The sequence below is a fragment of the Sus scrofa genome, chromosome 4, assembly GCF_000003025.6.
Source record: "Sus scrofa isolate TJ Tabasco breed Duroc chromosome 4, Sscrofa11.1, whole genome shotgun sequence".
In the NCBI taxonomy this organism is placed as follows: Eukaryota; Metazoa; Chordata; class Mammalia; order Artiodactyla; family Suidae; genus Sus; species Sus scrofa.
In genome coordinates, this window is record NC_010446.5 from 77,874,592 (window position 1) to 77,891,566 (window position 16,975).

Here is a 16,975-nt window from a genome sequence, read left to right on the forward strand (position 1 = left end):
GATAAAACTGAGTGGGAACTTTCACAGAAATAGAACTGTCGCCCTTCAAAACCACATCGAGCTGTGTTGTAATTAAGACAAGAGGGCACAGATCATTACTTTTGCTTTATGGGAGCTCGTTTTCACCACTGTGGGTCTTGAATTTGAAAGATTTTTTTTTTTTTTTTCGTATTTAACTATGAAAGTACTCAAAGAAAGTGATAACTTTCTTCTTCAAAGAGATTTGAGGAACTTGATTTCTGTTGACAGAAGTCAACTTTATGCTACTGAACTTTTATTCAGATTTGCTTATTTGAGAAATAAGTATTCTAAGTTCAAAGGCTGGGACTCCCTGCTGGGAGTTAACTGTGGAGGCGTTCCCAGCCCCAAGGACCCACACCGAGCAGCTAGGGAAGGTTTCCGAGGGACCAGGCCATCCTCGTAAGTGCCATGTGAGTGACACACAGGGACAAGAGAATCTGGCACACTTCTTTCTTGAGTTCCTGTGTTTGAAACCTGGCTCTTCTGTTTACCAAATCTGTGGTCCTCGATGGTTCTTTAAGGCTTCTGAGCCTTGGTTTCCTGGCCTGTTCGATGGGGCCTGGCGTGGATCAATCTTGTCCTATGACCACTGTGAAAATGAATTGAGAGCACGTTCCTCTGGCCCCTGGTGGAGCGTGCGTAGTCTAAAAGCGTTTGCTGCTTCAACTTTCCCTGGAACCTGAATCAGGAAGGGACCTGCCAAGACCATTGCATGTTTGCACCACCCGCACAGAACTCTGTCTCGTGTTTTCACTTTCAGAGCCCTCAGTTTTGTGAGAGTCCTCGAAAGATTGTGAAAAGTCCCTTTTACGTGGCTGTGCGTGCTCATATCAAGGCTAAGGTAACCGGTTAAACATCCCCCATGGGTATGGATGTGTGTGATGACATGGGCTTATTTAGTTTGATTAACAGCAATCAAAAGTGACTGTGAGCATGTCATTACATTGCAACGTAAACTTTCTATAAGCAGAACTACTTAATTTAGTTTAATTTCAAAATGAAATATCCACAATTTAAATATTTAATCAGAGCGAAGCTCTGTAAATACTATTAGGCCTACTCCTCATTTTTAAAAAAAAAAATTAATGTCTTTCTTTTTTTGTCCCTTTGGGATTGATTTCATAAACTTTTGGCTTAGATGATTTCTTTTAGTTGATACTGTGATTTGTTAAACATTTTTTTCCTCTTCAAGGACGTTATGATTGGAAAATGTTTTGTTTTATCAACTATTCAAAGAAACTTGAACCTAATTTACAGCTAAATATTTGAAAATTCTATTCCAGTGAAACTCGTATCTAAGAGATAACCAAATTTCTTTACCAATATTTAAATATTATTTTGTCAAATGTGGCATCAAATTTATAAGCTTTCAGGTATGAATTTATTACTTTTTTTGGTTTAACTCTTCAGATACTTATGGTAGGAATATTTCTTCTGATAGGATTTGACCTGTACATTCAAGTTGCAACTTTGCAAGAATTTTGTTGCTAAGAAGAATTTATGATCTTGTGTATCTTGTATCTACAGGTAAATTGTGTTGACTTTCAAAAATGCGAATGCGTTCAAAGTCTCATTAGTGACTTATTTATACTACTAAGTAGTATTCACTACAACCATATAATAGCTTTTTAGATCAGAACGTTTTCATTTATTTGACTCATACAGTATAAATATGGAGCCAAAGATATATCTGCACAATACATATTCTCCAAATATTCCTCAGTAATATATTTGGTGGTTTACCTGAGTAAAATATATATTAATCAATATGCTATTATAATGAAGTGTTACACTTGGTATTTCCATGAGAAAAATATTTATATGATGATTTCATTAAAAAATAAGTACACAAATGTTGGTGGTAACTTGTCTTCATCTTTTCCAAAATTTAAAAATAACATAGATAGTTGAGTTTAATTTCCTAAATTTTGAGTTTTTCTCATGAAGGAAACATGACTCAAGGCCAGCGTGTAAACCTTGCCTCATCTTTTTTTTTCCCACATACATCCAATACCTGTCCCAATTTCTATGGGAGTGAATTCATGCTTGACATGAAACAAAACTTAGTTATCTCGACTTATAATGCTATGCAGAACCAGGCTGAAATGAAATGGTTAATTATTTAAATAGAATAAACAGTATTTTCATTCCTGGCGTGTAGATTAAAGAGAATAAGACAACAAAAAATGAAAAATTTTGTTATTGAAAACCTAATTTGTAAAAGAATGCCATCAGCTAGGAAGATGCGTCCACTGTTTGCTCTTTTGTTTCTATAGTATATTTGGTATGAATCAAAATGAAGGTATTTACCTCTTTTAAATTTTCTTCTTTCAAATAACAAACAATGGTCGGGAATTAGTCTGAACATTTCTATTCTGAAGGGTGAAAAAGGGGTGAGGATGAAATATGCTCATGAAGAAAATGAAATCAAGAAAAGATTGAGGCTTGACAATGTGCCTGCCGCAGGAAGGGGGCAAAAATTAGAGGACCCAACCTATTATGTACAGAGCCCTTGATCCTTTTTTGTGTGAAATATACCAGTGTCTACCAAAAGGGTTAAAGAAAATGCATTCTGTTGCATCTGCTTACTAAATCCCTTACTTTAGTAGAAATTCAAATTTTGTAAAGATTATTCGTTTTATTGATGCATATAATTATAATCACAAGCCATCTGCTGATTTGGCAGGCATGGTTAAAATTCTCTAACTCTCATAACCTTTCAAGTACAGTGCCCTTGGGACTCTATTTCACTTTTATATTTTGGAAAACATGTAGGGACAAACAAGGGCGGTCATCGGCAGAATGTCAGGCCCGAGGAAGGGGAGAATGAAGACCGGGTGCCGTGGCGGCTATTTTTAATGGGAGAGGAAGTTATTTTTCTCCTTTTCTCTTTATTTTTAAAATTTTTTTATTTTTTTGCTTCTGACTTCATGAAGGATTATCCTAGTTCTATGATGTATTTAGGAAAAATTTTTTTTCCCCCTAGGGATTAAAGCTCTGTCAGTTTACCCCTGCAAGGCAGGTTCTAAGTCTAAACAAAAACAAATAAAAAACCTCTCTGAATATTGCTTACATTGGCTTTCACAGGTAAATCCAATATAGTTCTCCAGGACTTTTCTGAGATCTTAGACTATTCCACTGGTCTTATTTTTCTGAAATACTCACTTTCGACTGAGCGGCCTTCCAGCCACAGAGTTCAGATTGTAGGACAGTTTGTATGTTTGGGTGGACCTTTGGTTTGAAGGGCAGATTTCCGGGTGTTTTTGCATGAAATCCCAGGCTGAGACTTGCCATGGCAGGGCTCTTCTCGTGGCCCTGCTCTGCTCCCATAAACACGTGAAGTTTGGTGACATTCTGTGTCTGCTTCCCTCACTACCTTGGGGTCGTTTCTACAGAATCAAACCTGGTCAGCCCAGCGATGGATGCCAACGAGCAGGTTTGGTGATGAGCGCTGGCACATAGGCCCTATCAGAGCAGACTTCAGGTGGCTGGGGCACCGGCAGAAGCTGTGGGGTCCGAGACCTGGCTTTGTCCAGCAGTGGAAACATATATCTCCTTCCCTCCTTCCGTCTCTTGTGGGCGCATGTGCATACACACGCTTACACGCACACAGACTCATATAGTCCCCCCCCTTACACTCATACACACTCACACACACATCTCATGCACCTGTTAAATCATTGACTCAAGAACTATTTCTTATGTTTGGCAAATAAGGAAAAGAACTTCTGTCCTGCTGGAGAGCCCAGGGAACTATATCCAGTCTCTTGGGATAGACCACGATGGAAGATAATATAAGAAAAGGACTGTAGGAGTTTCCTTTGTGGCTCAGTGGGTTACAAACCCAACTAGTATCCACGAGGATTCTGATTTGATCTGTGGCCTTGCTCAGTGGGTAAAGGATTTGGGGTTGCCGTGAGCTGTGGTGTAGGCCGCAGATGTGGCTCAGATCTGGCGTTGCTGTGGCTGTGGTGTAGGCTGGCAGCTGCAGATCCTATTCAACCCCTAGCCTGGAAACTTCTGTATGGCATGGGTGTGGCCCTAAAATAAAGGAAAAGAATATATATATGTGTATATATATATACACACACACATATATATATGAGACTGGGTCACTTTGCTGTACAGAAGAAATTGGCACAACACTGTAAATCAACTACACTTTAAAAAGTTTTTTTTAATTAAATAATAGAAAAAAAGAAAAAGGACTTCTGGTACAAACGTTGTGCATAGGAATTTTTTCACAATTCTACTCATGGTCAGATGTCGTGAAGTGGTTGAATGACCCCACCTTGACAAGTTGCTTTATTTTCATCACATCTGTCACATTGAGAGTTGGGCCAGTGACCACTGGGGTCCTTTTCATTCCCCCAATTCTATAACTCTACAAGTTTTTTATAATGATAACATCCCCACATTTGAAAAATAGTTCACAGACAGCCGAAGTCTTTGCTATACCAAAGACACACATATTTAGCAGGCCAGTCACCTCGGGAGGGGAGATAGCCTATTCTTAGAACCGTATGAGTGCCAGCTCTGAGGCTAAACATCACATCGAGGTAAGCATTAGGCCAAATAGCCAGAAAGCTTGGGTCTGTGCGTGTAAGCAGAGACACCTGGAAACACCTGATCATTGAATTCTTCCTCTCAGAATTGAGGTGTCAAGCGGAGGATGTTATTTTTTCCTACTATGATAATAAGACAGCACTGACCCAGTGCCAGCCACTAGTTTGAGTCATTTGCAGCTATGAATTCTCTTCATTCTAACAAGCAGAGCAAGAGCTGATAGGTCAGGTTTTGCAGATGAGAAGACTGTGCCCTGGGCATGCGTGTCAACCTGCTGGGGACCTGGGACTTGGCAGCAGGTCAGAGTGCTTGACACCGCTGGGCGCCGTGGCCTCGGGCAGCAGGGGTTACACGTTTGGTCTCGACTTCTATTTCTCTGTGGACCTGTGAAGATTACACTTTGCTTAACAGAATGTTGGGAAACATAGATGATGGGTTACAACTATGTTTAGACTCCTTGTAGTATTTGTTTTTACCTTTTAGATCTGAATTAGGCAGTTACTGTTATGATGCTCACATAGTTTCCTTACATTATTGTAGAAGATTCACTTGAAAACATTGTTTAATCTTTAGCAAATACTGTGTTGAGATCTAACACTGAGTAAAAAGAGTCAAGTTAATGAGACTTGACAAAAATCCTTTAGAAGAGAAAATGTATTTAAAATCATTTTATTTTAGATTATCAGTACTGAGCACAGAAACTTTGAACAGTGTGAGAAATGCAAAAGGGTTTGTTGAAATAAAGGATTTAAGGGAGTTCTCTTGTGGCTCAGTGGGTTAAGGGTTAGGCATTGTCACTGCAGTGGCTCAGGTTGCTCCTGCGGTGTGGGTTCCCCCTCAGGCCTGGGACTTCCACATGACTTGGGTGTGGCCAAAAAAAATTCTAAGAACAAAGAGTTTCAATCACAGTAGAACTCTTCCTCGGTAAATACCACATCAAGTTCACAATAGATGGAGTTTCCGACATGGTGTAGCAGAAACGAATCCAACTAGCAACCATGAGTTTGCGGGTTTGATCCCTGGCCTCGCTCAGTGGGTTGAGGATCAGGTGGTGCTGTGAGCTGTGGTGTGGGTCAAAGATGCAGCTCGGATCCCATGTTGCTATGGCTGTGGTGTAGGCTGGCTGCTGTAGTTCCAGTTCCTTCCCTAGCCTGGGAACCTCCATATGCCATGGGGTGTGGCCCTAAAGCAAAAAAAAAAAAAAGTTCATAAGAGATGAAAATATCTTCTTCCAGCTGGATCAGATTTAAGATATTGTTTGTGGTTTATGGTTTATGGTTTCCAAGAGTGAGGTAAAAAATGTAAGTGTCAAATGTAATAAATTCACTGAGTAATAAAAAAATAAAAATAAATGTAAGTATCAATGCTGGAAAACTGAAAAAGGTTATTTAGGGTCTCAGTTGACTAAGAAATATTGATGTGTCCAGAAGGTGTCAGAAGTATAGAGAAAGGATTAAGACGTGGCTCCTGGCCTCAGGGACCTTCAGAGTCAGAGCAGAGGCCAGTGGTGTAGACGAAGCCACATGCTGGGTCAATAATCTCATGACGGGGAGGCTTGTGCATGCAGAGGCCAGTGCGGAGATAAAATAGTCTAGAGCCAGGTGCCTTTCCAGTCTGCCATTCAGCCCTACTGTGCGTGGGGCCAGAGCACTTTGCCAGGCATGGTCAGTTCTCTTCGCCTACAAATGGTAAAGTTATGGCCTAAAAAATAGAATGACTCCCTTTGCTTGGCAGTGTCCTCGGGGAGGTTTTCATAGACGAGGCATTTAATCAGTCTTGAATCCATCCATTCCACCAACTTATTGAGCATTTACTGGGGTCCAGCCACTATGTCATGCATTGAGGTTACAGACACAAGTTGTTTGTTTGTTTTTTGTCTTTTTAGGGCCACACCCGAGGCATATGGAGGTTCCCAGGCTAGGGGTCGAGTCAGAGCTACAGTTGGCAGCCTACACCACAGCCACAGCCACGCCAGATCTGAGCCACATACATGTTCGACCTATACCACAGCTCACAGCAATGCCAGGTCCTTAACCCACTGACCGAGGCCAGGGGTCGAACCTGCATCCTCATGGATACAATTGGGTTCATTAGCCCTGAGCCACAGCGAGAACTCCCAGACACAAGCACTGTAAGATGTCATACCACGCCAGGTCACACAGCAATCCCACATTCACAGCATAATGGTGGCCTGCGTATTTCCAGAGGCATGCCCAGGATGTGGATTTGGAAACTAATCGAGTCATAAATAACAGACATGTGTCCAGGATTTACAGGATGGTTGGTTAACCAGGTTAAGAGGTTCAGAAGGAAGACGTTGTTTAGAGGCTGGTATAGCTTGAATGCAAGACAGCCAGGTGGGGATGCTGAGGGTCCAGCTGATCAGGGAATCTGAGGTTGACGAGCAAGATCTGAGTCAGAGAGGTGGACACTGGGTGTGGTTTCCAAGGAGAAGATATGGAGAAGGATCAAAGTTAGGAGCTCCAGGAATATCGGTGTTGAGTGGGAAGGTGGAAATGGGGGGCCAGTGAAGGAGGGTATAGAGAGAGGGGTGAAGAGAGCCAGAATTCAGAGAGAGCAGGACACAGACAGCCTGCTCGGAAAATAGACTGAAATACACCTGCGATACACTGAATAGGAGGCCACTGGTGATGTTAGCCAGAGTCACTTGATGTGGCCCAGGGGCTGGGAGCCAGGTGAGAGCAAGAAGGCTCTGGGGATTTTGAAAGGTCTGACCCTGAACAGCAGAGATGGCAACGCAAAGAGGTGAAGTGTGTTTATGTGCTCACGAGAAGGAGCCAGAAGACGTAACAAGGCTGGGATGTTTGAGGCTGGGAGCAAGTGGGAAGCAAGCGTAACAGAGCCCGGTGGAGAGCCTGCAGTCAGCAAGCACGAGGGACCTTCCCCTAGAACCAGAGCAAGGGGGAGGGGGCGGATGCAGAAGGAGGTCTGTGCCGGTGAGGCTGATACGCTGGGACCATTCAGAATACAGAGCCCCAAAGTTGTCTGTAAAGTTCAGCAGCAAAGCTCTGTGTCAACTCTGCCATTAACACGGGAGTCTTTATTAATTACTACATTTATATCATGTTAAAAATGAAAGGTTCTACATCACTCCTAAATGTTGTGTACATTGCATTGGCACGGAAACCCAGGAGACTAGTGAGGACCAGAGGAGCTCAGAGCTTGAGCTGTCCTAGAAGATGCATTAGGAAGGGGGTGGGGGCGGGGAGAGCGCTCTGCTGGGACCGGTGAGGAAGAGGAAAGGACTGGCTTCTGTCCACTGAGGACCAGTCACACAGTTGGGAATGAGGTGTTGGGATCATAGCAGATACATATCTGCCCTTGAACTCCTTTCTTTTTCTGCTTTTCCCTGATTGATATGGAATATGAAACTTGGGCTGTTAGCCTTCTCTTTATCTTTAGCACCTGCACCCCAGACCATCCACCTTCTCAGTCTTCCCAGAAGACTGATGTGGCCTGGAAACTGACTTGCCTGCTTTCCCTCCTCTGCTCACGGTGACAAGAGCATCCTTTCATGCTTAAAACAAAATATGCCTCCTCACTATGGTCTGTGTGGCTCCAGGTTTATTGAGATATAATTCACATACCATACAACTCACCCACTTAATGTTACAGTTCAGTTGTCTTTAGTATTTCAGACTTACCTACCCATTTGAGAACCTTTTCCTTCCCCTACAAAAGAAACTCCGAACCCCTCAGCCATCACCTTCTAGTGTCCCCTCCACCTCAAGTTCTAGGTAACCACAAGGCTTTGTTTTCATAGATACACCTATCCTGGAAAGTTTGTATAAATGGAATAGCATCCTATATGGTCTTTTGTGACTTTTCTTTCACTTGGTGTAATATTTTCAAGGCACATCCATGTTGTATTATGTATCAATACTTCCTTCCATTTGATTGCTGAATGATATTCCAATGGATGGATAGATCACATTTATCCATTCATTAGTTAATGAACATTTGGGTTGTATCCACTTTTCCACTGTTACAAACCATGCTGCTATGAACATTCATGCACATTGTGTGTGTGTGTGGACATAGGTTTTTATTTCTCTTGAGTATGTACTTAGGGGTTAAATTGCTAGATTATATAATAACTCTATGTTTAACCATTTGAAGAACTGCTGGATTGTTTTCCAACACAGCGGCACCATTTCACATTCCCACCAGCGGTTGATGAAAGTCCAGTTGCTTCACAGCCTTCACTGGCACTGGTTATTGTCTGTCTTTTTATCATAGCCATCCTAGTGAGTGTGATGTGGTATCTCATTGTGGTTTTGATTTGCATTTCCTGAGTGACTAATGATGCTGAGCATCTTTTCATGTGCTCATTGTCCATTCGTACATCATCTTTGGAGAAATGTCAATTCAAGTCCTTGGCCCATTTTTAATTGAGAAATTTATCTTTCTGTTATTGAGTTGTGGTTTTTTTAAAATATGTTCTGGATAGGACCTAGGCACATAGTTCCTGTATTCTTTCTTAAATGAACAAAGATTACTTTTACTTCAATTTAAAACCCCCCATCTTTAACCAACAGTATTTTCCCACAACAATTATCACTGCTCTAAATTGTATCATATACTTATGGTTTCCTTAGCTCTTTGGTTTGGCTCCCACACTGGAATATAATTTCTGTCTTGTCCCTTCCTGCTTCTCCACCTCCTCTCTTACAATGATGAGAGGCTGTTGTGATTAAACACAGGGACCTTGCAGTGAGAGTCCAGTTGCCAGTGCTGCTCCCCAAGAGCTGGGGGACTCTGGGCACATATGTTACTTCTCTGTGTTTTAATCTCTTTATTTGGAAGCTGGGAAAAATTAATAATCCCTGATTGACATAGCTGTTGTGCAAATTGAGTTAAAGTATGATATATATATAAAGCATTTACTAAAGTATCTAGCACAAAGAAATAATAGAATTTAAAAGTCAACAAATATTTTTAAATGAATACTTAATGAATTTTTCTACTAACTTGAAGAAAATGGATGGACTGTTAAATTTCCAAAGATTTAATTGGTCTCATCAACACACATCCTCACTGTGACCAGACAGGGCTAAAATTGAGTACCACCTACCTGTGGGCTTTGAATAAAGGCTGAACTCTTTGGGGATTGTGGACTTTTATAGAATTTCTACCGTGTGCCATGCTTTTGATGAGTGACATCTCCTATGTCCTCATGGCTCTAGAGGGAGGTTCTGTTATTGCGCCTTTTTAACAGATGAAGAGGCTGAAGATTAGGCAAGTTAAATACAGTCCTGAGATCATAGAACTAGCCAGTGTCAGAGTTAGGATTTAAAGTCAGGTTGGTGTGATCTCAGAGACAAAGCGTGTCCTGTCGCCCTTATGCCCTTGCTGCCTGGGGCCAGGGCTCAGGGTCTCTCATGATCAACAAGCATTTCCCAAGTCATTTGTCACTGTCTTTCCCCACATACCAGTTTTAGGATTTTTACCATATTTCATTGTCTCCATTATCTTGAGCTCCTTGTGAATCTTGCTGGGGTTTGCTCAAAGAAAGACTTCATCTGCCATTTTAGCCAGTGCTACACAGCGGAAAAAGCCCTGGCACCACACATGGTCTTGAATATTTTCTTAAATTAGGAGTAGTGATGTCGACCTCCTCAGCTGTTTTGAAGTTTAAATAAGATAATACACCACGAGGTGCCTAGACCTCTGCATGGGTCAGCATCGAGGCACAGTTGTGACAGCTGTTGCTGAAAGCCTCATCTGATTTTATTTTTCTTTTGCCTCCCTCCAATCATTTAAAGCATCATCCACCACCTCCACTATCTAATTCAAGATCAGCTTGTTGCTTAGCGCATTCACGATCAGTAATACTATGTTTCTTCTATTACCTTTTAATTTTGCTTCGTGATACCTTAAGAACTGCCCAATTTAGTTTCTTTATGCAATTGTAACATTCCAGTCGCTCTTCCACTTTTAATATATGATGAACAGGTTGTGACAGTCCTTAAGTTTTAATCCCTCCCATTTCCCCTTGAGTTAAAGTCAATAGTTACATGTACGGGTATAGTAAGGTTACATAAGGTTTTTGTCCACTTTAATTTGCAAAGTTATTTTTAATTTGTAAAGTTAATCTTTGCTTGTAATTTGTAAAGTTAATCTTTAATGCACAAGTAAAACTGTTCATAAGATGCTTGTTTTGTACAATACTAGTTTTCAGCTATAACATTGATAATACAATAATCTACTTTAAGCATTGCGTTTATTAGTCTTATTAGCTGATCTATTTTGTATGTTTTCACATGCATAACTTTTTGCTACGTGCAGTGGGTACTTTCATGTTTTATCTCCAGATATTTGATTCATTGTTTGCCTAAAATTCATACTCCAGAGGCAGTGCCCTGATCACAGATCCCTATTTCTTAATAATTAGTCAATAGCCCTCAAGTAGCCAACTTTCACTGGGTGTCTGGACTATGGACGAAGCTGAGAGGAGAGTTTCCTGGCCCAGGGGAGCCTCAAAGAGGGAAGATGAAGAGCATGTGGAGGGTGTTGCTCTCTGGGTTGGGGGCTGTGATTGGAGTCAGCATAGCTTTCTACAGGAACAGGGAGCCTGACTTGGGAAGAGGAGTTAAGAGATGAAGGAAACCCATCCAGGTCACTCAGAGCCCAAGTCTTTTTTTCATGGGCATTCTTATCATTCACTTCAAAAACCCATTGTATAAATTACATCTTTAAAAGTAGGGATTCTGGAGTTCCCGTCATGGAAGAAAGTTCGATCCCTGGCCTCACTCACTGGGTTAAGGATCTAGCATTGCTGTGAGCTGTGGTGTAGGTCACAGAGGTGGATCAGATCCCGAGTTGCTGTGGCTGTGGGTGTAGGCTGGCAGCTACAGCTCTGATTCAACCCCTAGCTTGGGAACCTCCATAAGCCACATGTGTAGCCATTAAAAAAAAAAAAAAAAAAAGCAGGGATTCTGTCATTCTTCCAAGGAATTTCCTTCTTGTACACAATTCTTTGGAAAAATTTAATGTGTCCCCAAAATATGTAGACTGTTTCCTTTAACAGAAAACTCAGGCCAGGTTCCTGGGATCTGGCGAGAAACCAACAAACATAATGGGCTGGAGTTGCATAAGCACAGGACAAAGTGCCCAATATGAACTGTCCTGATCTCTGACGAGCCAGGAGACAACTGTAAAAGTAGCTGTCCAAGGGACCAGAGGCTCTTATTTCGTCTGATTCATCTTAACTCCTAAAACCACCCAAGGAGAGAGATCACTTCAGATCCTAAAACTCACCACCATCTCTGCCATGACAGCAGTGTGTACAGCCGACCTAAATTCACAGGATTTTGAGTTCTCCTCTACTCAAACTGTACACCCTGAGCTCCGTGCTTCTGCTGGAGAGATCTCTTCAAACCATCAGATTGTTCTCCCAAGTTACCAAGAAAAAACTCGGCACCCTCGTGTCCTCAGAGATTTTTATCTTATTGCCTCTTTGCTTTGTACAACAGAAAAAACTGTGCTATTAGAGGGGCACACGCCACACACCCCTCTCCGCTCTCCAGGACTCCACCTGTTTGTATAAACACTCTCCCCTCTTCTCCAGAAGAATAGGTGCTTAATGAAGATTTGAGTGAATAAGTTAATGATTCATTAAATAATACTCTTCTGTACAGAGAAGTTTGGCTGCAATGGCATTAATCAGATTCCTTGTTTATGACATTATCTTCTTGTATGTAGATGAGGTTGATGCTCTTTAAAATAGCTTTGTTAAATAATTATCAGTGGGATTGCAAGACCAAATAAGAGGTGGTGAGGGTTCGGAAGGGGCTTTGATTCCTTTAAAACTGTTCTTATTGGCTTCCTGCTCTTTCTTACATGGAGCCATATTCTCCTAGCTTTCCTGGAATACTATGTAGTAAGTTTGTGTTTCAGAACCTTAAATAGTTTGTCCTGGCCTGAGCAGGTCTCTGCCAAAGCATCTAAATTTTGCTCAGTGACTCACCTTCTATTGGATAATCTTCCTTCACCTCTTTACCAAGACGCGCTCCAGCAATATTTTGTTCTGCAATTGCTTGCACTCTCCTCGTTTGTGTATTCCAGTAAATAAGGTTGCAGAATGCCCTTGTAAGAGCTTTATCAGTGAGTTATTTACTGGGACAGCAATGCAAATATATTTTCAGTATTAGACTAAAAGGTGTTTGCAGCCTTCAAGAAGTTTTCATGGTAATGTGTTCTTCAAAATAGCAGCCATTGAGAGAGAACACTTCACATAGTGTATATGAGAAACTCGCTGTGCCACTTAGCAATAAGTCAATTTACTAGGGCTGGTAAAACCCTGAACGTCTCAAGGAAATGTGCATCATTGCTTGACACTGAAATTTGTTTTCATGAGATAATTTTTAATTAATTCATCCTCTTGTTTTATTTGCTTTGGGCCAGTTTAAATGCTGTGCAGTCTTAGGTTTATAATTTGTGAGCTTACATTTGATAATGGCACCTGTGATGAAGAAGGACATAATTGCTGTTTCTTTCTTGACATGAATGGCTTCATCTGAACGGAAGATCAAGTTCAATAAGCTATAAAGTGGTTCTCAGAATGTACTCCAAAGATGGGCCAGAACACTCACTTTTTAATCTGTTCCTTTCTGCCGTAAAGTAGTAAAGACAGAGCAAATGGGTAGGCTAGAATAGAGTGGAACTGCCTCTGTTCCATGTGGATGCAGACCGTTTAGCCTTTGGATTGGCATTCTTCAAAGCAAGCATCCGTGATTATCTCAGGCAAGGCTTCTCGAAGTGCAGCCCCAGAACCGTCAGCACCTGTGTCACCTGGGCACGTGTCAGAAAGGTACACTCCCAAACCCCACTCCAGACCACACTGCAGGTGATTCTGGCGCTGGCTGAAGTGTCACAACTCTGACACTTGCTGTTCAGGGTGTGGTCCATGGAGCGACCGGAACCCCTGGACCCTCATTAGCAACTCAGGACCTGCATTTTCACAAGACACCAGGTGATCCAGGTGCATTTTAGAATCTGAGAGCCACTGACCTAAGTTAGAGCAGGAAATGTTCAGGGGAAGGTATCCGCCTTTCGGAGGCGCTCGGGAGGCTGTCGAGGGGGGTCAGCGGGTACTTTACTGCTTGTGAGCACCTTCCAGTTCTCTCTGGAGTAAAAAGGGGAAGAGGTGTGTACACTTCTGGGCCACAATGTTCAAAAACATGCCAGGGCACACGTGTCTGCACCGTGGGATAGAGGGCAGAACAGTTATCTGGGTGGCAGAGCTATTAATTGGATAATAAGTCATATGCGTGTATATAGACACACACATATATACACATACACATCATATAAATAAATATATATACACATTCCCATGATGACCTAGATATTTTAGGTGAGAGCATAGTTTTCAAGTCTAATTTTTTTTCAGAAACTCAATTTACTAATTCCCTTTTCATGTACAAATAAATCTAAGATATGTTTTGTGTCCTTCTACCTTAGATTATTTTCTACGCGCGAATTAATTTTCCAAAATGCATCTTTTTACCAGGGAAGGAGGTAGCCCACTTTTGAGTCTTGCCTGATTCCTACAGGGTCATTGTTGCAGTGCCGAGGAATCAGGAAGACAAAGCTTTCGGTGGAGGCCATGAAGTTTGCCTCTTTCAAGGACTTGGCATTTTCCATCTTCTGGTGGTGAAGCCAGTGGCGGGGGGAGAAAAGAAGAGGTGACCAAGTGGAATCTTATTTGTAAGAATATTTTTAGCATAGAAACACATGAAAGTTAAGGGATTTCCAAAAAAAAAAAAAAAAAAATGCTTTGGAAATCTTTGCACCACAAACGCCCCCGTATGTAAATAGGACTGTCATCCGCTGTTTGTCCACAGCGAGGGCTCCAGATGAACCAGGGCTGTGTGCGCTGACAGGAACAGCTGACTCATTAGCAGAGAGCAGTGAAAGGTAATTAACCCTGGGAAAAGTACAGCTGCCGTGCGGGCTGTTCCTTTCTGTAGGATCTGATTAGAAATTAGTGTTAAACCACTGATTCTTTAAAAAAAAAAAAAAAAAAAAAAACCCTGTCATTGATAATTCACTTTCACTCTCAGGTGTGTCCCCAGAAAAGGTTCTCAAATGTACTTGTCTACAAAAGGACTCAGATCTAAAAGGCATTTTCGGATCGCAGTAGACACCTGTTTTTCTTGTTGAGGGGCGTTCTTTCAAATGAATATTGTTTGACTCTGGAAGAGTGGTGGTGCCTTAACCCATTCTCTCATAGTCAGTATGGAAATGACTTGAAAAGATTGTTCTATGTAGTTAATAAGCTGCAGATAATTACCCTTTAATTAAGTTTCTCTTTTTCTTTCCGTTTTTCCTCTGACGACGCTTGTCATCAGTAGCAATGGAAAGTCTCCACTTCGAATCCAGTGGACGTTAGGGAAGGTAAGCGAAGAATATTTAGAAATAAACTTTCCCCCAAAGAGGAGGAGCCCTAACTTTCTGATGGCCTCCAAGACTTGAGGATTTAAGGAACGTGGTTTTAGGGGACAAGCAAAGATGCCTGATTTTGTTCGTGTTGGTGTCATCGTGGTCATTTGCGTTATAATTGTTTATTTTTCTGAGAAGTGTGTACACCTGTCCATCTTGGTTTCTGACCTCACATGTCCCATAAGAGGAGCATCAGTACTTCGGGGTGTACATATGTCCCTAAGGAACAGGATGGGCAGCATAGCCCCCCAGCTGCCTATGTCCTAAAACCTGAAACCTGTGAATATGTTACTTCCTGAGCAAAAGGAGTGTGATTAAATTAAGAATCTAAAGATGGGGAGATTATCTGGGTGGACTCACCTCATTGCAGGACCAAGAGAAAGGTGGAATCATGAAGATGCCCCACTGAAAAGAACTCAACTCCATCCACCACTGCTGACATTGAAGGAGGGGGAGGGGGCCAAGGGGCACGGGGTGCCTGTGGCCTCGAGACACTGAGGATGGCCACCGAGGAAACTGGGACCTCAGTTCTGAGACAGGGAGGAACTGGACCCACCAGCAGCCCAGATGGGCCCTCCAGGCAGGAGCATAGTCTGACAACGTGAGCCTGACAAGACCACCCCAGCCTTGGGACCTCCAGAGCAGGGAGACCATCCATGTGTTCTGGAATTTTGTTACAGCAGCCACAGGAAACTGATACAGACTGTCAGCCAACCCACAGGTGGGACGTGTTTTACAGCTGACAGTATAAATCTGGGGAAGATTTTCCCGTGTTTGATGAAGGAGGAGAACAATTTCTGGGGAGACCAAGACTGGTTCCTAGTTTTTAGGAATTGGCATCTGTAGACTCTAATGATGGTTATATCACCAATTCTGAGATGTCTGTGTGTATTCTGCCTTGCAACACCCCTCCCCCTGAAAGTGATCTCCAAGTAGTATTTTTGCAAACACGGGGCCGGTATCACTGGAGGCATAGACGAGTGCACGCTTTGTTGGAATGGTCAGTACGTCTGTGTTTCCCTGAACTTGGGTGAGAGGAAGGGCATGTCTGCGGCAAAGGGCAGGTCCCTGATGCCGGGGAAATCTTCTCTGACCTTTGCAGGGTGTGCGGCGTTGGGGGTTTAGAACGGGGGGCTGTCACGTCTTGCAGAACCTGGTTCGACTGCTAGGTCCTCATGGGAACGCTGAGTTTGTTCCCTTTCTTCGCTGTGAAATGGGCAGCATCTCCTCACAGGCAAAGTGTGTGGTGGTACCCACAGGTGTGCTTTCCTTTGGTAAGAGGTCAGGAAAAGTGAGCTCCCCTTGTTTAGAAAATACTGTATCATTTTACTATCTTGATAAAAATAGCGGGTTACTTTTGTCTTTCCTCATAGTTTCATTTTTTATCTCCAATACAAAAGTCGTCAGTCAGCAGTATATGGACATGTGTTGTTTAAAATAAAATGTGAATGTATCATGATCAGGACAGGGCCATACGGACAAACCTGGGGTAAGAAACATGCTATGTAGACTCTGGAAACTGGATCTGGTTTGTGAGTTGGAGATCTTCCTAAATTGTTTTCTTGGCAAATTTGGAAAAATGACACGAATGCTCCTGTGTTATCTTTGGCTTTTATTCCTGCAAAAGGCCTGATTTAAATCATGCGTTGTAAGTTTTCATATAAATTAGATAGAAGTAGACATTGGGAAAGGGTCTGACCATGAAATCTCTTACACCATGTGATGGCTCTCCTTTGCGTTTTGGGAGCTGGCTTTTTAACATAAGGGAAGACAACATTGAAAACAAAATTGTAACTTCTCCTTAACTGGCCCGGCGATAAAACAGACAAAATCTGTAGAGTCCCAGATGCTGTGTTGGGATGTTTTTTCTTGAAGGCAATTAGTAAGATAATATCTCAAGCGTTCAAAGAGTATTATTTTT

General features: G+C 42.1%; 1 protein-coding gene across 30 annotated transcripts in view; it reads left to right on the top strand.

The window, feature by feature from the left end:
- ST18 (ST18, C2H2C-type zinc finger) overlaps positions 1-16,975 on the top strand; it is a 294,874-nt gene that overhangs the window by 167,449 nt on the left and 110,450 nt on the right. For 7 of the 30 annotated variants that reach the window (XM_021089384.1, XM_021089383.1, XM_021089392.1 and 4 more), the window contains one exon: positions 14,967-15,009. The exons of 4 other annotated variants lie outside the window; for them this stretch is intronic. The gene's annotated coding sequence lies outside the window, so the exon portion shown is untranslated. Of the gene's footprint in view, positions 1-781; positions 1,549-14,963; positions 15,010-16,975 lie in introns of all 30 variants that reach the window. 19 more of the 30 variants (XM_021089382.1, XM_021089391.1, XM_021089402.1 and 16 more) reach the window with 5 other exon arrangements.